This window comes from Halichoerus grypus, chromosome 3 (assembly GCF_964656455.1).
Source record: "Halichoerus grypus chromosome 3, mHalGry1.hap1.1, whole genome shotgun sequence".
Lineage (NCBI taxonomy): Eukaryota > Metazoa > Chordata > Mammalia > Carnivora > Phocidae > Halichoerus > Halichoerus grypus.
Window position 1 is genome coordinate 37,344,123 of NC_135714.1, and position 24,132 is coordinate 37,368,254.

General features: G+C 38.5%; 1 pseudogene; it reads right to left on the reverse strand.

Annotated features, from left to right (window-relative positions):
* Positions 1-16,619: 16,619 nt before the first annotated feature.
* On the reverse strand, positions 16,620-18,618 carry LOC118522916 (kinesin-like protein KIF3C pseudogene; annotated as a pseudogene).
* Positions 18,619-24,132: the final 5,514 nt, after the last annotated feature.

Genomic DNA, 24,132 nt, shown 5'->3' on the forward strand with positions numbered 1-24,132 from the left:
AATATAATGATAATGAGAAGATTTGAAATGTTGTGAGAATTATGAAAATGTGACATAGAGACCTGAAGTGAGCAAGCTGTTGGAAAAACAATGCCAATATACTTGTTCAGTGCAGTTTTGCCACAAATCTTCAATGTGTAAAAAATGTAATATCTGCAAAATGTGATAAACTGTAATAAAAAGAAGTATGCCTGTATTTACGATAGGTCTTTGTTCCCTATTCTAAATCTATGACTTTCTCTCATCTGTTTTTTACTCTTATTTTTTTCATTGTAGTTCTCTGTTTTTACTCCTCAAATTCCTTTATTATATTTTAGTCAAATCATTCTCTTCTGAGATTTTTAAAAATAGTCTTTGTTTTTAGATGTTTTGTCTTTTCCGTGGATTTCTTTCCTCAGTTTGGGTAATTTGATTTCAATTTTTTGTGCACATGTGCGTGTGTGTGAATTTGTGTGTTATAGCTTTATTAAGAAATAGTCCATATACCACATAATTCACCAGTTTAAAGTATATAGTTCAATGGTTTTTGGGATATTCACAGAATTCTACAACCATCACCACAATCTAAATTATAAACATTTTCATCAACCACCCCCCCAAAAAAGAAAGAAACCTATGTCCATTAGCAGTTACTTTCCATCCATCTCCCCAGTTTAGACAACCAGTAGTCTACTTTCTTTCTTTAAACATTTGCCTAATCTGGACATTTCATATAAATGGAAACAAAGTACACTCTTTCGTGACTGGTTTCTTTCACTCAGCATATTGTTTCAAGTTTAATTCAGGTTTCCTTTTTTTTTTTAGTTTGTGATCCATTTATATTCTGAGCTGTTGACTCCCTGATTTTTTCCATTTTTCCATTACTTAATGTTAGTTTATATTAGGCTCTGTATTATAATTTTTCTCTGCTTTATGATTATTGTTGGTGTTTATTTTCATCTACCTGACAGTTTTGACAGTCACTTTCTACTTTTATCTTGTATCTGAAGGGGAAGCTATGTTATTTCTGTGTATTTTTAAAGTATCTTTTATTTTTCTGAAACATTAATTAGAGTTAATTAGTTCAAGCTTACCATATTCTGATGGCACAGTGAAGTTTCTTTACTAATTGCTGCCTTTTTCCTGTGTGTGTTAACGGTAGGAAAGATGTAGAATTTCTTCTGATGTTGTGATCTCACTGTGTTTCTGAAAATTCCACATTGTTTTACAGCATTCTTACTCTACACTTTTACTTCCACACTTCCAAATAATGCCTCCTCTTCATGTGGGCTCTATCATCCCCAAAAGTGTTGCTTTCCCCATTACCTTTGACTCCACACGTGTTCCAGCCTTCCCCTTTTGTTCCCTAATAAATATTGCACTGATCCACAGGTATTCGACATGTTTCAGTGTTTTGTCACTCAGGGTCAGACTTTCTCCTTCAAGGATGATTCTATATGTGTTCTCCTACCGTGAGGACTCTGTTGCTCAATTTGTTTCATCAATAACCTTCCTGTTCCTCTTAGACAAGGTCAATTGAGTAGGCTATACTAATTTTGGATGTTTTTCCCCTTTTACATGTAAACTGCAGTTTTTAGCAAACTGTAACTCCTCATTATACTCTGGCATAGGTTATATATAGTTCACTTTTTTTATTTGGAGGTTGTGTGGGAAAACTTTACATTTAGAAGCCAGTTATTATACTATCCAATATTTTCTTAAAGATGGGATAGTTCCAGGGCGCCTGGGTGGCTCAGTCAGTTAAGCGTCCGAGTCTTGATTTTGGCTCAGGTCAAGACCTCAGGGTCGTAGGATTGAGCCCCATGTTGGCTCTGTGCTCAGCATGGGGTCTGCTTGTCCTTCTCCCTCTGCTCCTGCCCTGCACACTCTGTCTCTCAAATAAATAAATAAAAATCTTTAAAAAAATGGGATAGTTCCCCTCATTTGTTTTGTTTTGCAAAACTATTAGATTCATTGTGGTAAGTAAACTAAATAATCTTACAAACAGTAGTTTTATCTAATTCTTTATGTCATTGCTCTAGCATTTGACCGATTTTACTATCTTAAACAAAGACATTATAGATTTGGTCTAAGTTTCTGAGGTAGAAATTACTAGTACTCATCATTGTATCTACTTTCCCTTTTCTTGTACAGAAGAGACTGCATGTTCAATATTTCTTTCAATTAGGTGGGATCATTGGGTATTTCTGGTCATTAAAATGTGAGTGGAAAAAAATGTGTTTTTCTAGGCTAAGACAAAAAATAAGTAAGTAGAGAGTTCTATTCTCTCTTCCCCTGCCAGATCAATAATGATAAAACTTCACTTAGTGAAAGGAGAGCCACGACATGGGCATGGCTTGAATCATGGAGTTTCCACACGGGGGACAGCTTTTGTTGTGAAATACCTGAAATCACACAGAACTTAGAATGAGCAAGAAATGTACTTTTGCTTTGTATAGTCAGTGAAATTTTTGTTGTTGTTGTTCCTACAGCATATGTCTAGCCTATTTTGACATAGATGGATAATTTAGAGGTTGAAACAACCTCCTCAGGGCAAAAATAGATTTCCAAGTTTCCATGTTTCACAGAAAAAACTTAGCTTTTCCACCTAACTCAAAAAATCATTAAACTGGTGAAGTTCTTTAGCGGAAAAAGTTAAAGGAAAGTCCTCATACATAATGCAATTAGGAAACTGAAAGCTTCTTGTATCCCATGGAAAGTTATATTTTCCTATATATAAACTGTCAAATAAAATGACATTCTATTTAAAGCAGAAATCTGCTACTTTATTTAATGAATAACCCACATATTTACATATCAAGTTTGCTGAAAGAAGAATATTAAAAATTGGACATTTGTGAACAATATAAGACCTTTGCAGACCTTCAAAGTTGTGAAAATCTAAAATATATAAATCCCCTCATGAAATATTATATTATTTTAATGATCATTTAATTTTCAAAACAGCGAAGTATGAATAATATTCATTTGATTTCAATCGATTTAACTTGGCGTTCAGTTGTTTTTTCTAGTAAAATAAACCATTTTATAATTTAACATATCATTATTGTAGTTATATTAATTATGAACTTCAACTGAACTGGCAAAGCTAAAACAGTAATGGTAAATGATTGTGATCGCTGCTGTGTCTTATGTGTGTGTGTTCCCCACAAATAGCACGAATGTATATTTAGAAACAGATTTTCTTCCCTTACTGAATGGTGCAATTCTAACTGAAATTTATTTTGCCTGTGGCTCATCACTTTGTATTTTCTGCCTTGGTAGGGAATACTTTCTCAGTTTTGTATTCAACTGATGCCTACTTTCCTATTAACTTCACATTATGCAAATTAATATGCTTCCGAAAATTCGTGAACCAATCTTTGCTCATAAAATTGGATGCTTCAAATGCTGTGCTGGGACCTTCAGCACCTGTGGTTACATGGAAACATTTTTTTTTTTTTTACAGGCTTCTTCTTCCCAAATTATATTTGCATCTAGAATTACATGTTTCCTGTGCACATCTTCATACTACACATTAATTATCTTCTTAACTGTCATAAGTTATTATCTTTTAAGCTATGAACAACTCTGTATAAGCTGAAACATTTTATAAAAGAATTTATATCTATTTCTAGATAGAGTTATCTGAGATAACTATGTAGAGTTATCTGAGTCACAACCAGATTTATCAAAACCTATATTCTATATTTTATTTATCTATATACCTATGTTCCAGTTAAGAAGCTTTGCTTTCATAGTTTAATTTTTGTATCTTGCAAGAAGCATTATCCTGCTTCTCTAGGTGATTTTCTTTTTTTTTTTTAATTTTTAAAGATTTTATTTATTTATTTGAGAGAGAAAGAATGAGAGACAGAGAGCGTGAGAGGGAAGAGGATCAGAGGGAGAAGCGGACTCCCCGCTGAGCAGGGAGCCTGATGCGGGACTTGATCCTGGGACTCCAGGATCATGACCTGAGCTGAAGGCAGTCGCTTAACCAACTGAGCCACCCAGGCGCCCCTAGGTGATTTTCAAAGCGCATGTTCTTATTTATTATTTTTTTACTTTTAACCCAGGGTACTAGATATGGAATGCATAGTTGAAATGAGCAAAGCTCGACTTAAACATAGATGCTGTTCAGTTTTACTCATTAGTTAAGTGAAACAATCCTATAATAGAAACTCCACAAAAATTACAAATAAATATCACATCATAAACACACATGAGTGCATCATAGAATTCTTTGGTTTCTGCTCACTACTAAAACACTTGCTTTTAATTTCCCTAAATACCAAGAATGTACTGTATTTAACATATTCTTGTAATATCAATTGGAGAGACTTCAAATTACTCTCATGCCTCTAGCAGGAAGGGAGAAACAGGTAGGCACTCATTTCTGTTCCTCAACTCCAGGTCACACCAATACAAGCTGGTGTCTTTTACCTATTTTACATATTTGTTATACATAAAGAAAAGAAACACAATAATTACTTAAAGATGAAACTATTTTACTGAAACAGCAAAGGTGCTACCAATTTTTAATTCATTTGGAATCTATATTAATAAATACTGATTTAAAAAGTGAACTACAGGGCGCCTGGGTGGCTCAGTTGGTTAAGCGACTGCCTTCAGCTCAGGTCGTGATCCTGGAGTCCCGGGATCGAGTCCCACATCGGGCTCCCTGCTCAGCAGGGGGTCTGCTTCTCCCTCTGACCCTCTTCCCTCTCGTGCTCTCTGTCTCTCATTCTCTCTCAAATAAATAAATAAAAAATCTTTAAAAAAAAAAAAAATAAAAAAAATAAAAAATAAAAAATAAAAAGTGAACTACTATTCTACCCCAAATCACTAAACGATCAAATGCTAAAGAGCTAATATAGAATATATTTGAAACTGTTCTTTTGTGGTCAAATGTTTTCAAACACATTTAATTAGGCTATTTTTCTCTGTCTCATATTAGTAAATAATATCCAAAGAAGTGAATCAAACCCTCCTGATGAGGCTTCTAATTTTTTATTTCTTGTGCAGGGCAGTCAGTGAGCTAAGCACCCTACAATCTGAAATTCTTCTTCAGAATCTAATATGCTAACAATCCCATTTGCCACTTACTATAATCAGAACATTTGTAAAAGTGTGTAAATATATAAATGAATGTGTTCCTGAGTATTTTTGTCATTCCCATAACTTGTCCCTGAGATTTGGGTGTCAATTTTTTAGCAATATATTATTCAATCATACAGGTTTGTTTCTTGCCAAAGCCACCAAACTCATATCAGGATTATCTCAGAACCTTTATAAATATTTAGATGTTTGCCTGATTTCTTATGTTTTTTTATATAGTGTTTGGGAGTTGTTTTGCAATATTTTGTTAAGTGCCCTCAACAGATTAGTCTAAGTATCAACATTTGAGAAACTGCTCCAGACAAAATTCTAACCATTTAAATACCATACCAGGATTCAGAAGAAACAGAATCAGTACAACTAGGCATTTGAAGTTTTGTCTTCATGTGTATATCTTAGATCCTCTTTTTCCCTTTTTTCCATGGGCCACCTGCTTTAGAGTTTGAGAGTTTGGCAGTTTGATCATCCCATACTCAGTTAAGAGGCTTGGGTAGAGCCCAGAATCTTCATATATAACAGCTTCCCTAAGTGAATCCTTATGACTGAAGTCTTTCAATAATGGGTAGAGGGTAATTTTCATTTATTATTAAGTGAATAGTTTGACTTGTTATTATTCCTAGGATCTCCCTTAATTTCTCAAGGCAGACGATTTTCATTATCCTGTATCACACCTCACACTTGACTATGTTTCCCACCCAATAATAAGATGGAAGACATGCCACAAAACTCATTCTGGAGACTGTCAAGGGCTACAGAAATTAAAAGGGTGAATCCTTTCTCAGATTTACAAGTGCTCTTTCCCCCAGTAAAGAAGGGAAAAGAGTAAGGAAAAGAGAAGGGAAATAAACACACACTTTCATATACCATCTCCTTCACATATTTAATCTTCTGCATAACCCACTCTTTATTAACCATGATTTGCATTTAAGAAAACAGAGTCCCCAAGAGTATAAATAACTTGACTAAGTTCATGAAGCCAATAAATGGCAGAAGTAGGATACTAATTGAGATCTTTCTGATGCCAAGTCCCACGAACTATTTTACATTATGCTACTAAAAAAACTATGGTAATAATAGTGAAAGAAGGGAAACTTCTTATGTAATGCTAGAATGGATTTATTATTTGATCATTTTCTTGGTAAGACTTGTGCTGCAAATGTCTGGAATTTTGTTTAATACCACATTAAAATCTGCAGCTATTTTATTTTTAAAATATATCTCCACTTTTAGATACCATGTCCTAAAAATTAATTCTTTTATTACTGAGGTATAGTCCCAATTACTTAGAATATTGAAGTAAGAATTTTAGTATTTTAGGAAAATACAAGGTTAGTTATATATCAGGAAAATTTTGAAAGATGGATTTGAAGGGAAAGAGTGAAACACAATCTGTGAAGGATGTTCCTAGAATCTTTGTGAAATAATAAGAAAACCTACTATATTTTTTAAAATTTTATTTACTTATTATTATTTTTTTTTAGAGAGGGAAAGAGAGAGAGGGTGGAGGGGCAGAGGGAGAGAGAGAATCTTAGGCAGGCTCCGTGCCCAGCATGGAGCCCGATGTAGGGCTCAATTTCACAAGTGTGAGATCATCACCTGATCTGAAATCAGGAATCAGATGCTTAACCAATTGAGCCACCCAGTTGCCTCAAAATACCTACTAACTTTAATCACAAGTATGTAAGGTCCCTCTCACGCTCATTTTCCATCAGATAGGCATACTGAGTGTAACATAATTCAAATTTACCAAATTATACAATGTTTATGATACAAACGATTTGATATAAAACTTGGATTGCCCTGATAAAGTATGTCTTGATTTTATGTTTAATACTAAAGTTCAACCAGAACCTAGTAGTGAGGGCTGTGTTTGAGAGCATTATTTAAACTATCTATAAAGACACGTTTAGAGGGTTTAAAATTTATTTTTATTTTTGTATTCTTTAAGGTAATGTTTCTATATCAGAAATATTGACATTGTGTAAGTCTGCTCAGACCAATACCTTTCATTTATTTGTAATCCACATTGGATGAATGTACTTATGTGGTCTTATGGCAGCAATCAGACTTTGAAGCCCATAAATCATTTGCCTTATTTTTCCTGTCCTGAATCATTTAAAGCTTTCTCATTCTCATTTATTTTCATTTTTCTCCCTTTATTCTATTCTCCTTATCTCATTTTGCTTTTCATATTTCTGTCGATTTTCTTAAAGAAATATGTTTAAATGGAGGGATGCTACATTGACAACAAATGGGAATTTCTATCAGCAGACACAAAATGTACTCTGGCCCTTGTCAGTTCTCATCATGTTGACACTGTCACGTACAATGCAGTCACAATAGTTGCGTTTAGAGTACTTCAGTTATAAATCCTGACAGTGGTATGAACACTGGCTTATGGAAGACGTCTGTAAATGGAAGCCTCTTGGCATATAAAGGGGAAATCTTTAAAAATTTAAGTTAATGATAACTTTAATGAGAGAAAATTCCTGGTGCACACCCTTTAACCATATAAATCCAATTTAGATTAAATGTGAAGTCTTAAAATATTTTCATTTTAGATTAAGTTTTCTGGACTCTTTGTGTTTATTGTTGTATCTATGCCTTGTTTCCAAACTGACTACATTATATCTGGTCATCGTAATCATCTTTATACCACATCGTCAAATACTATGCTTAGTAAGCACCCAAAAGAGAAAATCATATAGTATGCTGACAATTTAATGGATATTGTTTTGCACTGAAAGGATTGTTTTAAAAAGATTATTTTATGTTAATGTTTAGCTCTTTATATACAATTTAAAGTAACATCCTTTTAAATTAACCATTGAACATAAACATAATGTAAGGAAATATGATTTATTTACTTGTTTAAAAATTGGAGTAGTTATTTACTTTTAGAGAAAGAAGAGGTTTTGGGCTCTATTTCAGATTATATTGCTCTCTAGTAGGGATTTTGGGTAAGCCACCACATCTTATTTTCTTCTAATTTATACAGCAATAAAATGAAGTATATAAAATCATTCTTTAGAAAGGGTCTATGCTTTAGGTTACAGGCAGTTAAAAAAATAAAACACTTGTACAGTGTGAATAATTCTCCCTGGATAGTTAATTTTGTTCAGATATCTTTTCTTTTGCTATTTCATTTCAATATTTTGTTCATATAATCTGGCACTATTTCTGCTTTTTCATCTAAAGCATGTCCATTATTAGCATATATTTGGTATAAATAGTGTGAGAAAAAGTGTAACAGAAGGAAATGCACTTAAGAGCCCAAATCTGCTTATATCTATTTTTTTTTCCTCCAGCACCTAGAATATGAGCATTGGCTTTTGTGTGAAATAAAAATGGGCAAAATATATTTTGGGTAAGGTATTGTGTAACTTTTGATTATTATCTCATATTACAGATGTCTCATATTTATGTTCTCTCTGCTTTTGCTTATTTTTTTTAAATTTTATTTTATTATGTTATGTTAGTCACCATACAGTACATCCTTAGTGCTTTTGCTTGTAATACCCAGTAGATCTGTGCTCCTTTTGGAGGCTCTAGGGATGAATGAAATCCCAAGCTCATTCCATTGGGCAAGATTCATTTTCTTTCTTTTTTTAAAGATTTTATTTATTTATTTGACAGAGAGAGGCACAGCGAGAGAGGGAACACAAGCAGGGGGAGTGGGAGAGGGAGAAGCAGACTTCCCGCGGAGCAGGGAGCCTGATGCGGGGCTCTATCCCAGGACTCTGGGATCATGACCTGAGCCGAAGGCAGACGCTTAACGACTGAGCCACCCAGGCGCCCCGGGCAAGATTCATTTTCTTGTAGGATTGTAGGATTAAGGAAAGTATTTCCTTGCTAATGATCAAGGAAAGGCTGGTCTTTGCTCCTGGAAGCTGCCCATTCCTTTTCATGTTTCTATGTTATCTCCCTCTTCTTCCCACAATAACAGGGAGAGTCTCTCTCATGCTTCATATATCTCCCCTTAAATTGCATCCTTCTGATGGATTCCCAAAATAAAGAGAAGCCATTGCCTTATTAAATTTTTCTCACCAATATTTAGTAATTTTCAGCATACAGTATTTGCACCTATTGTGTGTATATATATATATATATATATATATATATGCATTTCTTATTTAAGATAACCATTTTCCCACAAATTTATAAATTCAACACACTCTGTTGCTTTAAATCACCAGGTTTGTGGTGACTTTTCATAGATGTCTCAGATAATTAATACATCATGTTTCAGAAATTCTAGAGGAAGCAAAACTAATCTATAGTCACAGTAGCAGATATTGGTCTGAATCAGGGATTACGAAGCGTTGCCTAAATGACATATAGGGACTTTTGGGGAAGATAGAAAGTGTTATATATATCTTGGCTGTGGTCATGATAACATGAATAAATATATATACATATATATAAAATATATATATATATATAGAACTATACAATTAAAATAATGTTGATCATACTTCAATAAGTGGGAAATATGTTTCCTGAGTTCATACTCATTTATTCTTATAGGCAAATCATCACATTGACTATAGGCATTGTGGATAGGACCAAATGGACAGATGAAAACAAGGTATATCTTTTCAATCTGGTCAAGTCCAATAAAGATACCATGGTCTCACTCTATTTATGCCTGGATTTATTCTATATCTCAAAGAGGTGCACAACCTGGGAAGCAGTGAGATAGCAGCCCTTAGTCTCAGATGTGTTCTTTGTCAGTTCCTTAGTGGGTATCTACCTTTATTTTACCTTATCATTGTTGAAATATGATTACAAATAACCATAGCTTCTGCACATACGAATAGTCAGATAGAATAATGAAACAATTTTCTTTGTTTTGAGTAACAGAAGATGGTCAGTAGTCCATGACAGTGAAGCAGTAACCATGGTCAGCCTGTTTAGTTTTTAATAATGTCTCTGAGCATAGCTGAGGAATAAACTTACTACTCCAATAATTTTGCAAGAGAGTGAACAATTGATTGTATTAGTAATTTGAGGAACAGTTATTACCTCATGAATGGGCAAAATGTCAGGATATTTGCTTATCTCTAAATCAGGGATGACACATGGGAAAGTACTCTTACACTGAATTGTGGAGGATATTAAAAATAGCACAAAAACATAGATAGAAATTGTTTGGGAAAAGTTGTCAGCATGAAAGGGAGTTTAGAGCAGGCAACAAGGAAATATTAATTAGCAAACAGGCCTCTTACTTTAAGCTTCTCTCCCTACTACCTACCTCTCCCTACTACCTCTCCCCTCACCTATCTTGATTCTGTTACTTTCGTGTGACTCCAAACCTTATGTTTTGTCATGACTAGGAAAATACTCACCCATACACATAATTTTATAAGTTAAAGCAACCATGTCATTGACCAGAACTATGAGAGAGAGGGAAGCCCCATAGTTTAACTTACAGAATTTGAAAACTGCCTTCATGGTATAACTTTTGCAATGATAACACAAAAATCTTTGTCCTAAACCTTAGAGCTAGAGCTTAGACTTGGACATAGGCATTTTAACTTATTGGTCCTAATATATGTTTTCTTTTTATTTTACAATGTACATATATAATAGTTACAAAAAAGGCACAGGATCAGATGTAGAGTATGTGAGAGAAGCTGACCAACTGGCTTCCAGCTTTATTTTAGTAAATGATGTATGGTATCAAATATCATTTCCCAGAGTAAATGATGTATGGTAAAAACATACAAGTGACTAGATCCTAGCTTAGTGAGGAGGCTGAGGCAGATGGATTCTAACAAAGGGAACAGCATATTCAGATGTCAAGTGAAAGCATATAAAGAAGAGAGCTTAGGATGAAGAGTTCTTGAAAGATGTAGCTAAATAGATACAAGAAGAGCAAGCAAAGAAACCAAAGGAAAGGATTATGATTTGACTTATCCTAAGAGCAATGGAGGGTTCATGGGTTTTCAACAAGGGAGTGAAATGTTGAAAAGGTCATCCGGTGCTGGAGAAATTGAGGATTTTCCAAATTTGGGACTCAGGTTAGTATCTACTTCACACCTAGCATTATTGAGAACAGGATGTGGCAGTGCTAGATTGAGGGAGATCAAAGCTCCCGTGACTGTCAGAGGTTATGTGTACAAGTTTGAGGCCAAATTCCCGAAGGACTAGACTAAAGTCTATAAGGCCAGAGAAGTGGGCTGTTAAAACTCTGAACGCTGGAAACGAAACATTCATTACTCTTTTTTTCTAATAATAAAAATATTTTCTTTCAGAAAGAGGCACTCACTCACTTGACATGGAATTTAGCTCTCACACCTTCACAGATGAGCCTGTAACCTAAAGTAGCCAGAGTATCCGTAATAATTAGCTCACAGGTAGACATGAATTAAGCAGACACACAGTTGTTTGGGGGCAATTAAGATGGATACTGAGGGAGGAGGTTAGCTTTTATTATTCCTTAATTGTCAGCTAAAGTAGCATTGTAAATCTACAAGTTTTAGTAGTGATTTCTGTCATAATATAGAGATAAATTAACTGATTTTATTTAAGCTAGTTGGAGATTTAATGCTGTCCTTTCCAATTGCAAATATCCTAACATGTGTATTAATGAAAAAAAAAAAACATATTTACTTGGTATCAGAATATAATAACACTTAATGGATTATAAATATACCTATAAGTTCATATAACTATATGTATATATGGTATGACAGGATAACTTAGAATCTACAACAGGAAAATCATAATCAGAGTATATTAATTAGAGACAAAATATTAAGATCACATAGCTAATATATATTGAGTATGTGTCATATGCTGAAATGTAGAGATGAGATGAACTAACACATTTTAACAATTTAAGGTCATGTCTTAATGGTGTATACAAATATTTAACACACATGCAAAATCCATGAAATGTATTGTGTGCTTAAGAGCCTTCAGCCCAGACTTTGTATTGATGTCCAGTTTTAACATTAGATCAAAAATGCTTTGTCCTGAAGCAGAACAACCTTTCAAATGTTATTTGCGTTCCATATAAGATTAGTGCAAAAGACTTAGGATTTTCTGAGTCTTTTGTAAAGACTGCTTTGGAGACCAAAGTGCATGTTGCTGTATTCCAGGTGACATATCTTGTTCTCACTCATGGATTTGTAATTATGCAAAACTGAATATACCTGGGCAGTTCCTTAATTATTTGGTCAGAAGAAACACACTGGAAAATGTATGTTATAATATCAACATTATCTAATGTTTTGTATTTCCCAAAAGAGTAAAATAAGGAATATCATCCTCAATACACTGAATAACATCTAACATGGTATTCTACCTGCACAATTCATTAAAAGTAATAAAAACTATACGGGTGTTAATAAATGTATTGAATCAATGATGACGGCAATCCATAAAAGTATTTACCACTTTCACTCAAGGCTGTATGGAGCCACTGACAGTTATACAGATAGGAAGCACAAAAGCAATTTAAATATACTTTAAAATTGTAGGTAAATTAATTATATCTATTGGTAATTACTAATAAGATCATTGCACAGAAAAATAACATTGTTTGAAATTCAGTATTTTTGTTTTGTTTTGAAGGCTCCATGGAATTCATGTAATGGTTATGAGTATATCATACACCTATGATTCACATAAATGGAGTTCAGTTAATGACAAATCAATAGGGAAACCCAGAATGTCTTGTTTCTTTGTTTAGAACTTCAGTGTTACAGGGACTCAGATCACATCAAGCATATAAATTTGCTAACTACCTGTGTGTTGGGTAATAGGCATATAGACCTTGGTCTCCACTGTAGACCCTGCGGTGGTCCATGAATTGGCTCCAGCGCCTCTCCACATGATCTGGGAGCCCCTGGAGAACACAGGATTAGACAATCAGTCATGGATGAGAGAGCCTTGGTCCAGCAGTCCAGTAGAGTAGTTCTAGCACACTGTTGGAAGAAAAGAAATCGAGTTTGGATGCATTAGAGGGAGTAAGAGGAATAGTTTGACTTTACCTATGTAACACCTACCTCAAGGTGGCACAGATTAGTGCCAAAAAGACTACTTTGGCCCATGATTTCTCACTGGGAGGAAGTGACTGCATGTGACTGAGCATCCAGATTCCTCAGCTGTGCAGGCTGCTACCAAAGAGGCCAAACTCTCTCTCTCACCCATATAGAGTACTGAGTTGTGAGTTGCATGACTGGGGGGATGGAAGATGCTGGGAGAGTAGCTGATAGGAGTCTCAGAAGGCATTAAAGGAATGTAGTCATGGATCCTGCTAACTGCATTGTGGATTCCATCAGGAGGCCTGTCCATGAGCTGCTGGGGATGCCTCACCTGTGGATCTCCCAAGGGCCATGGACACCCCTAACGCTCTGTTCACCTCACCCAAAACATCCCAGACCGGGTGGCCAGTTCACTGTGCACACTCCACTGCCTGTGTAAAGAATGAACTTTGGTAGATGGCTAGTGACCCTGTGTAGAAAAGCAGTCTGAATCTGCAAGCCAGGAAGAGACCACGAATCTGAGCTTTAGCGTCACCGCTGGGAAAGCAAATGGGAGGCTGTCAGCAACCTGCTGGTGTGTTGCAGGATTGAGAGAAGTCACGTAAGCTTACAAATTCCGCCGCAAGAGGAAGTGTAAAGCAGGTATATCCATAGAAGATTGGAAAAAGCCTCAGAATCCCTGACAGGGCAGACATAAGGTATTTCGCTATTGAGGTCAGTCATTAAAGACTGGAGGGAGTGACTGGTACTTCAAGTGCGGGGGTGGCAGAGGGCAGAGAGGGCGCCTGCCTAGAGGGCAGGGACCTCCTGGCACCTGCTCCCCACCCTGCACCCTACTGGACCAGCCCGCCTCCCCCAGTGGAGAAGGCGCAGAGTAGGTCAGCCCCTCAGCCCCTCATGGAGTGAGCCCCAGCTCCAGGAGAGGGAAGGGAGCCCCATCGGGAACGAGCCTCAGGGAGCAGCAAGCTGGCATCAGACAAAGGGGCCAGCGGGGCCCAAATCGCGAGGACCTGGAGTGCCCCCACCCCCACCCCCGGCGGAGAAAGCACAAGTGCCACTGCACCTACTGGGAGGAGTTAACTGAAAATCATCTCACCTCAAGGCCCACCTGAAAACTCACAGGTGAGAGGCCTTTCGCTAGCAGCTGGCGGGACTGCAACAAGTTCCCATGCGCTCAGTGGCCAGGCAGAAGGCATGCGCATGCGCATGCGCACACATTCGGCCGCCCTGCCTTTGAAAAGAGCTTCAGGATGGCAACCGCCCGAGATGTGCGTGGTGCCCGCCATCTGCCACTTCCACACGCTGCATCAGGGTCGCGGGGGCCCATGGACAGTACCTCAGCCCCTGGCAGCCTCTCAGGAGCCCCACGGCCTCTGCCACTCGTCCTGTGGGCCTTAGGCGTGAGGAACCTCAGCCTGAGGACCCTCCTTCCTTACTACAGTCTTGAGCAGATGGTCTCGCTTCCTTTCGTGATTCCCTGTCTCTCCCTTTTGTAATAAGAAAGAAGAGAGAACTTTATGAAGTCAACAACAGCCACATTTCCTTCACCTTAGGTATCAAAGTAAATTTGAAAAAAAAAAAAGTCAGAAAACACCATCCAGGAATTGCACGATAGACATACCCACGAAGGTGAGTTTCAGTTCTTCCTGGGCAGATTGTTAAACAGAGGACCCTGCGTCTCCCTCTTGCCCACCAGTACGGCCTGCAACCTCTGCGCCAGCCGGCCTGGCCGTCTGAGAATGCACAGATTCTGAGATGAATGCCTTAAGCCATAACATGCAAAAGGAGGCCTCCGCCCAAGGGGGCCACAGAGGCATCTGACCTTCTGGGGGACCCTGCTCGTCTCTCTCTCCCTGCCTCGAGGAAGGAGACTCTAGGAGAACTGGAAGCTGAGCTCAAGCCTTGGTTGGGCATACCATCGCACCATTTGATGTCCAACGTGACAGGCCCACGCTACACCTGCCTAGACCTCTGCCTATCAGTGGTAAGTGCCCCTCACAGAGATCCCTGCTACTCAGTGTCCCTGAAGAAGGCACATGGGGACCTTTCACTATTCTACCAGTGGTATAATACCACGTGGGTGTTCCCTCAAGATCGCCGTTCACCCTCACATGAGCATCAAGTCTGAACCTGTATCCCCAATCCACGAGCACAGCCCTGTACCTCTCCCGCCAGCATTTTCTCTGCCACCCCCACCTCCTTTTTTTTGTCCTAAAAATTTACTTATCACTTGAGATACCTGGAGACATTTTGTGATGTCACAAAGGAAGGGAAGGAGTACTTCCCTAGAGATCAGTTTGCACAATGCTGAATAAAGGGCCAGTTTTCAATAAAATAGTACCTAAAAAGTTGGCAAGATTGGCAGATTGTGCCTGGCTGTCTCATGTGATAAATGGGGTGGGGGGGCAGATTTTAATACCTGTATTTAGCCAGGGGTAGAGTGGCATCCCTCCCTCCCGCTATGAACTCAGTTCTAGGCAGCTCCAGAGTAGATGATCAAATCAAGAAGCAGAAGCATCTCAAAGAATGGGAAGTTGGCTTGATCACTTGTTGATCAGTTACTTCTCAGGGAAATAGAAACAAAGGGACTGGAAGGAGGGATTTCCCTTAACACCTACCCATGTTGTCTCAATTACTGTTACATTTCCTACAGGTCCTCAGGAGGTAGCCACTGGTTGGGAAGGTGGGCAGGAAATAGAGTTTGGGAAGCCATGAATTCTTGCCAAAGCTGAGGAGCATGGGTTGTGTGGGTGTGGTCATTTAAATCCTTGAAAAGGAGCCCAAGAACCTGAAATGGGTTGTCTGAGGCCCAGAAAGTGGTGAGGAGGATCTCTCCACTGGGAGCATAGGACCAATACTGTCAGGATGTCTCTTGTCCTCAGTGGATACTTAGCATTTTTCTAGTCCCAGAAAGTTCTTAGGAGTTTCTCACTATGCACATAGAAAGAGATGGATATTATGCAGTGAGACAGACAGAAAAAAGCACTTTCTTTCTAGGCACTGGCAACCTTCCCTTCTGGGAGTGGCCGACAGGGAGGAGCTTGAGGTCTGGCTTGGGGATGGAGGTTAAAATCAAGAGAAGAGGAGGCTGTGCAGTGACCTTATTAGGCCCACACAGCTCAGATGAGAGCATCTTTCTCATGCCAACTTATCCCTATGAATAAATAACATTAATTAAATAAAGGGGACTAAAAAGAGCAGCCAGAGTCATAGTCTCCAGATCAGATTCTTACCCTCTCAGACATATGCACACACGAGCATACACACACACACACACACACACACACACACACACACACACACACTGAAGGGGTGATGCGATAATCCAGGATTGGCTGCCCCATCCCAGGAACCTGTGGGATGGGCAGCCTGACTGAAGGTTGCCACCCATGGTCTAGCACTGTGGTGGGGCACAGAGTGGTGGAGGCCAGCAAGGCATGTGTGGTGGAGAGTGGTGGTTAGTGAGGACTTTGAGGCTGCTGGTGGTGGTGTTGAGGACTCTGGCACCAGGATCTGGACTTTTAGATTTTAGATATGGAAGGTTTTTTCAGAAAGCTGTCCAAATGCGTGAAACTCTCCATGTGTAGTACATGGAGGTCTTGTTTTACTGCTCCTCCTCACAGCCTGGCAAAGCCTGTTCACAATCATGCTCTTCTTTTTAGGGGAGATGAAGTTCTCTAAGGTACTTGAGCTTCAGTTCCTGGATGTGCTCATTCTGTGCCTCCTCCAGATCCTGCCACGTGCAGATGTACTCATCATCCTGGTCCTGGATCTCTGCCTTCACCTGCAGCTTGGCATAGAGCTTCTGCTTTCTTGGTTATGATTTCCACCATCTGCTGCAGGGATGGAACATGGAGGTGTCCTAGCGCTCCTTGGTCTCCTCGTCTCAGATCATCATCTCCTGCTGCATTTCCTGCTCGTGGCATTTTTGCTCAACAATCTCCTGAGTTTTCAGTTCCAACAGCAGTTTTCTGTTGCTTTTTGGTGTGATCCATGATGTTCTTGTCCTCGATGAGCAGCTTACTCTCCATGGCTTTGTACTTGACTCTGAGCAGCTCTGTGCCTGCTGTTTCTGCTGCATATCTTCCAGGATCTTCTCCTCTGCCAGCAGATTTTACTTCTCCTCATTCACCCAGATGCAGACAACCTGGATGGCCACCTTCTCCTCCTCCAGCCACTCCTTCTGTTCCTGCAGGTAATTTTCCATGTTCTTATCCAAGGCTGACTCCAGGATAGACTGGGGTGGGTGGTGGTGGTTGTCATCCTCCTCTTTGGTTACCCAGGTTTCAATCACTGGCCATTCATGGTACTCTGCCAGACTGACACAGCCTTCTTTTTGCTGCTGCTCTTCTTCCAGAGTCACTTTGCCAGCAACCCCTTTTTCTCCAGCTGGGTCTTCAGGTGAACAGTCTCCTCCTGGAATTCCTGCATCAGTGTGTCCTTGGGGTACTCATTTACTTGGGGATTTTTCTTGATATTCTTGGCTTGATTGGTAAAGTGCAGGACAGAAAGGCTCTTAAAGTAGCCATAAGACCACACCCAGTGTGGCCACTATGATGGCTTGGCATTCCTTTCCAAAAAGTCTGGAGCAGCCAAGTGAGCTTGGAGTCCTGGTAGGGGATGTGGGTACTCCTGTTGCTCACCAGTGGTTATGTTGCCAAGGCAGACAGTGAGAGGTTGATTTTGGAGACTTTAGGCTTCTCTCTACCACTACCGCTACCTCCACCACCACCACTACCTGTGGACTGTGTGGCTGTCCTTCTAGCCGTATCGGGGCCTGCTTTGTTCTGCATCTCACTGCCAGCCAGGTTGATATTGCCCAAATGAATGTGTTCCTGACCATCAAAGCCATGCACACTCCATGGTGATGATGAAGATGGCATCGGGTGGGAACTGACCTCATTCATATGTGTGTTATCCACCATCTGGGTCTGGTTCCCTGGAGTTGTGGCATGCTAGATCTCCTTGATGTTCTTTGTGGTGAAGGCAAAGAGGTCCTTGATTTAGATGCCTATCAGTGTTCTCCTTCAGCTCTGGCCTCTTGCTGGGCTCTTGGGAGAACAGGTTTGAAACTTCTGGTAGATTCGCGTGTAGGAGTCATGGGCCAGGCACGTTGGTTCTAAGAGCATAAGGTATGGGTAAAAATGTGCTCAAAGGCATTGGGGATGACTCTGCACAGTTCAGGCTCCACCCAGGTCCCCTGCTTGGTGTCAGTCTTGCCAGCGCTCATATGACAGTAGGCAAACACCATGCCATTGAAACCCTGAAGAGTTGCGTCTACCAGGGGCCTCATGGTTTCAACATATATAAATCTGTCTGTTTGGAAGTGACATCATATATAGTATCAAAGCTAAAAGTGTTGGGCAACTTCCCCATGGTAGAATCGGGGATTTTCAGGGTCTCCTGTCTCAGTTTCACATCAGTGATCAGGATCTGCTCATGAAAAAACAGCCTATTCTTTCTGGCTAAGGGGGTAGCACTGGGCTACCAAATTCAGGGCCTCACTGGCTTTGAGTTTACTGGACATCTTCTGCTCTGTTCTTCCTGCCCGCAGCCCACTTCAAAGCCTCTGCTGTCCTCTCTAGATCTAGATTAATAAGGCCTGCCCAGTCCCTAGACACTACTCTTCATTCTACATGCAGCCTTCTAGGGTGGGGATGCTGGGAGGTGGCTCTGCCATTGCTGTGATTTGGGCCTCCACAGTTCTCTGGTCCTTGCTTCACCAGCTAGGGAGGGAGAATTAGACAGAATTCCTGGGCAGCAGTGGGAACCGTGCCTGCTGAATAATAGTGCTGGAACCTACTCCATGTTGGGGCAGAGGGAACACTGCCATAATCAGCTATAGCAACAGTAGGATAAGGGAAGAGGAAAATGGGATGTGAGTAGGCAGCCAAAATGTCTTCTCCTCCTCCTCTCAGGATCCATGGCAGGGACTGCTGGTCCTGGAAAGCCAGAGGTTCCAGTACTCTTGAGGGCAGGGGCTCACTTGGAATCCTGTCCCCAAGCTGGGATATCCCTAAGATTTTTTTTAAATTTAAATTCAATTAGCCAACATATAGTACATTATTAGTTTTTGATGTAGGGTTCATTGATTCATTAGTTGGGTATAACACCCAGTGCCCATCACACCATGTGCCCTCCTTAATGCCATCATCTAAGATCTTTTAAGGAAGTTCAGTGTGCTTTAAGAAAACACAGAAAGACAGTACAACAGAATCAGAAAAAGCACTACACAGACAAAAGAGAAGTTCAGCAGAGATAGAAATTGTAAAAGAACCACACAGATTTCTAAAGCTGAAGAATACAAGGAATGAACTGAGAAATGCAATAGAAAGCATCAACAGTAGAATGGATCAAGCAAAAGAAACAATATGTGAATTGAAAGACAGGACCTTTGAGATTAACCCGTCAGAGGAGAATAAAAAAAAATGAAAAAAAAGTGAAGAAAGGTGATCTATGGTATACCACCAAAAGAAACAATCTGTGAATTACTAAAATCCCAGAAGAAGAGAGAAAATGGAGCAGAAAGCTCATTTAAAGAAATAATGTCTAAGAACTTCCCAAATCTGGGGAGAGATTTGGACATTCAATTTCATGAAGCTCATAGGTCCCCAAACAAACTTGACTTAAAGAAATATTTTTCAAGACACACTATAATATAATTGTCAAATATCAAGGAGAAAGAAAGAATCTTAGGAGCAGCAAGAGAAAAGAAACATGTAGCTTACAAAGTAATCAACATAAGGCTATCAGCAATTTCTCAGCAGAAACTTTACAGACCAGGAGGAAATGGGATGATATATTCAAAGTGTGAAAGAAAAAAACTGCTGACCAAGAATACTATATCTAGCAAAGTTGAGCTTTAGAAAGGAAGGAGAGGGCGCCTGGGTGGCTCAGTTGGTTGGGCGACTGCCTTCAGCTCGGGTCGTGATCCTGGAGTCCCGGGATCGAGTCCCGCGTCGGGCTCCCTGCTCGGCAGGGAGTCTGCTTCTCCCTCTGACCCTCCCGACCCTCCCCCCTCTCATGTGCTCTCTCTCTGTCTCTCTCTCTCTCTCTCTCAAATAAATAAATAAAATCTTAGAAAAAAAAAAAAGAAAGGAAGGAGAGATAAAGACAAAAGCTGAGGAATTTCATCATTGCTGGAGACCTATCTTACAAGAAATGCTGAAAGAAGTTCTTCATTCTGAAATGAAAGGATGCAAATTAGCAACACAAAACATCTGAAAATACACAACACATTGATAAAGGTTAAATATAGAGTCAAATTCAGCATACACTAATACTGTAATGTAGTGGTATATTAACCACTTAACTGTAGTATAAAGGTTAAAGGACAAAATTATTAAAAATAAGTATAGCTACTAGAATTTGTTAATGCATACACAACATAAAAAGAGGTAGGTTATGAAAATCAAAACCATAAAGGGGGGAGTAAAAAGGGAAAGTTTTTGTATGCAATCAAAGTTGAGTTGTTAACATAAAATTGTTATATCTATAAGACTTTTTATGTAAGCCTCATGGTAACCACAAAGCAAAAACCTATAGTCAACACATAAAAGAAAGAGAAAAGAATCAAAGCATACCACTACAGAAATTCAGCAATTCACAACGAAGGCCAGCAAGAGGGAAGAAAGGAACAAGAAAATTACAAAACAGCTAGAAGACACTTAGTAAGTCCTTACTTGTCAATAATCACTCTAAATGCACATGGATTGACTTCTCCAATCAGAAGGCATAGGTTGGCATAGTACATTATGACCACTTTGAGGCCATGGAAATGGTGTGAATACAGGAATAATTGAATTATTAGATCAAACATTCAATATACCACAGTCTACCCTCTTCATTTTGATTATTCATGTCATTCCACATGTAAAACACACTCATCTCCATTCTAGGACAACTATATTTCTTATACAATCGTGGCATCAGGTTTGAAATACAAAGTATTGTGATTTACTTCAGATCTGAGTGCAGTTCTCTTGCTCCATAGACCTATAGAATAAAAATCTAATTATCTGTACTGTACATACTATATATAAAATGGATGTGCAGGGAAAGAATACACAGTACACACTCTCATTTTAAAAAGGAACAAAGACTCCTAACAGTCACTAGTCTATATTGATTTTAAAACACTGGGCAAATTGTTAACAGGTACTCAAAACTCTTGGGTACTGGATAATACTTGTTTAGGCATTTAATTCTAATTCCTCACATTGTTTCCCATATCCACTGTTTTCCAAGGCTTTTGCTTCACATAATGAAAAAGATCTTCCATTTCTATCTTACGTGGCCACTTCTGAGGAGTGCCTTGGGACACAGACCCTTTATGGTGGCCTGCCAACTTTGCCAGCCTACTTCCTGTGAGCTGAAATTTTGGTGCCCAGTTCTAAACATTTGTTTTGGGTCTAGATTGACATTGTTTTGCTCATATAGCCCTTTCTGAAACTTTGTTGAATTTTATGTGTCTGAGGACATCCAATTCTGTGCCAAAAACCATATTCACAATTATTTTTTTGAAATACGTCTTTCTTGTTGGACTTAATTGTTGGTACTTTAATAATATTAGGCAGTTTGGGGACTTAATCTTTCTTGGAAGGCCCATTGTCCCTCTACAAAAAAAAAAAAAAAAAAGCTCATTCTCCTTGGCTAGTATCTAGCCAAAGTATGTTACTATCATAGTGTTGGCAGAGGGATGGAAAGGTAAGCGATCAAAGTAAGTCACTAGAACAATCATGTCAAGAACTTTACACTCATGATGAAGCCATGAAAAGGATTGGGATGTCATAACAGCTAAAGAAATGGTACCAGTAAGTACATACCATAATATCCAAAAAATTCAGTAACTTTCCAACTTTTTAATTATTTTGAATCCTTTATGAGTACTTTAAAATTTTACATTAAAAACCTTATAAGGTTTAATTTGAAGGGGAGAGATTTCTCCCTAGATATTTCAAATTGTTGCTTTTTTTTTTTTTTTTTTTTTGGTGCAAAAAGGTGGTTTTATTAAATCACAGGGACAGGACAGAAAGAGCTGCTGCCCTGGGATTGTGAGGAGCAACTGACTGTATACTTTGGGGTTGGGCAAAGTAAAGACAAAGGGAAGTTCCAAAAGGATTTTCATATGCAACTTGTTGCTATTTTAATGGAATTTTCTTTTGCTCTCTTCTACCCAGTAGAAATGAAAATTGCTGATTTCCATTATTAACATGACTTATATTGCCTTTTATACTGCCTCTAAGAGTTTCCTCTTTTTGTAATAATTTTCAGTTCCTTGTCTTGGGTGTTCCAATCATATCTTCTATAGAGGATGCTCTGTGGTGGACATTAATATGAGAGACAAAGATCTTCACACTTTATGCCAATTCTTATTGCTTCAGTTACATACTTCTTCCCCAGATCTCCTTGAATGCAGTATTTTAATTTTGCTTCTTCCATGCTCCTGGCCACATAGTTAAATCATTTTCCAATTTTCATGAATCCAAGTATGATGATTAATTTAGTCAACTTGACTGGGTCACAGGGTGTCCAGATATTTAGTTAAACATTATTCTTCATGGGTCTGGATGAAATTAACGTTTGAATAATTAGACTGAATAAAGCAGATTGCTCTCTTCAATGTTGTTGGGCCTCATCCAATCCAGTGAAGGCCTGAATAGAACAAAATGGTGGAGTAAAGAATAATTTGCTCTATTGCCTGTCTTTGAGACTGGATATTGGTCTTTTCCTGCCTTTGGACTCATTACAGACTAGAATGTATAGCTTCGACTCTCCTGGTTCTCAAGCCTTTGAACTGGAACTATAATTTTCACTATGCTGGATCTGCAGCTTGTAATTGCAGATCTTGAAACTATTCAGTCTTTATAACCATGTGAGATAAATCCTTATAACAAATATCTTTATATCTGTATATCACCAATATGTATGTACACATCACTATGCATATATATCACTATATGTAGACGTAAAATTATGTAAGGATAGGGTAATTGTGGAACCTGTAAAAGGGGACCAAGATTATGAGTTATACACTAAGCTCTAAACCAAATATTTTCTAATATTGATACAGATCCAATTTTAAAAATGTTCAGTAATGGAAATATATAACCACATACAAGATTATAGACATTTAAAATTAGAAAATTATGTGAAACATTTCCGATTATATATTTAGAAAAAGTAATCATAGTATAATAGCATAAATACTTTAGACACAATTTTTCAGGTAATAAAAGGTACAGGAAAGATAATATCCTTTATGCATGCTAAGATGTTTAAAGATAAGGGTTATACCTGTAGAACAAATAGAAAGAACAGTATTAAAAGTTACCATTCTCATGGCTGGGCTATGTTCACTGATCATTGGTGGTTCTAGAGCAACTATTTCGGGTACTGTGTCCTGGATAATGTTGTACTGAAATCTTCCACAGCTGCTAAATATTAATAAGTATTCAAAATATATTTTTGTCTCAACTAACTATATCTCATGTTATGTAGATATCTGCCAAGGATTTGTGTAGTTTGGAATTACCTTATTAATAATAAGAGGCAAGAGTTTAAAAATGAATTTAAAAACTTACTCCATGAGGGGTGCCTAGGTGGCAGAATCGGTTAAGTGTCCAGCTCTTGGTTTTGGCTAAGGTCCTCATCTTAGGGTCTTGAGATCAAGCCCCATGTTGGGCTCTGTGCTCAGCTGGGAGTTTGCTTGAGAATCTCTCTCCCTCTCCCTCTGTCCCTGCCACTTATGCACACTCTCTCTTAAATCAATCAATCAATCTTTAAAAACTTACTCCATGGGATCTACTATAACGAGATCAGGACTAAGACCTAAAACCTAAGTGACAGTTTTGAAGGACGGCCAAATGAACAGAGAAAGCATTGTCACTGTTTATAGAAACTGTGAAGCATACTGGAAAATAATAATTTCAATAGAATTATTACTGACTTGTTTAGTGTTTTTCTGATATTTAAGCCCTTCCATTTTGTTCACAAATATTTTTGTCATTTAGAGTTTTGTCCTTGAACAAAATCCATTGAG